The sequence below is a fragment of the Epinephelus moara genome, chromosome 16 (genome assembly GCF_006386435.1).
Source record: "Epinephelus moara isolate mb chromosome 16, YSFRI_EMoa_1.0, whole genome shotgun sequence".
In the NCBI taxonomy this organism is placed as follows: Eukaryota; Metazoa; Chordata; class Actinopteri; order Perciformes; family Serranidae; genus Epinephelus; species Epinephelus moara.
This window is the reverse complement of record NC_065521.1, coordinates 5,589,964-5,590,602: the sequence shown is the minus strand read 5'-3', so window position 1 is coordinate 5,590,602 and position 639 is coordinate 5,589,964.

Sequence of the window (639 nt, the reverse complement as noted above, 5' to 3'; positions counted from 1 at the left end):
GCTATAAGTGCTTAAACAGAACCAGTGTGGGTTAAGACTTGAAGTAGACGTTAAAGCAACTGTAGTGAGAAAACAGGCTAGCAGAATTCACCAGAGCAGTACAGAGACGCTGTCACAGAAACACCGGAAATGACACAACTCGCTTACCGCAATACGTCAGCACGTCAATGTCACCATAGAAACAGACCACCAGCCCTTGGTCACCATACTAAAAAAGCCCATACATGCAGCACCAACGAGACTACAAAGGATGATGTTAAGACTTCAAAAGTACAGCATCACACTCATCTACAAAAGTGGAAAACAAATGCACCTGGCTAACACTCTGTCTCGAGCTCCCAGGAGTTCCACAATTCAGCATGCTGCTGAGAAGGACAGCTTTGATGTGATGACAGTCAACTACATATCTTCTTCTTGCCTCGAGGAATTAAAGAGACACACAGCTGAAGACACAACCCTGCAGACACTCAGTGTGATCATCAGACATGAGTGGCCCAGCAAACAGCGTAGTCTTCCTCATGCTGTCCGTCCTTATTTTCCTTTCAGGGATGAACTAACTATTGAAGACGGTGTCTATGAAAGGTCACAAGGCAGTCATTCTCTGCTCTCTACAGAAAGAGTATATCAGCATCGTGCACA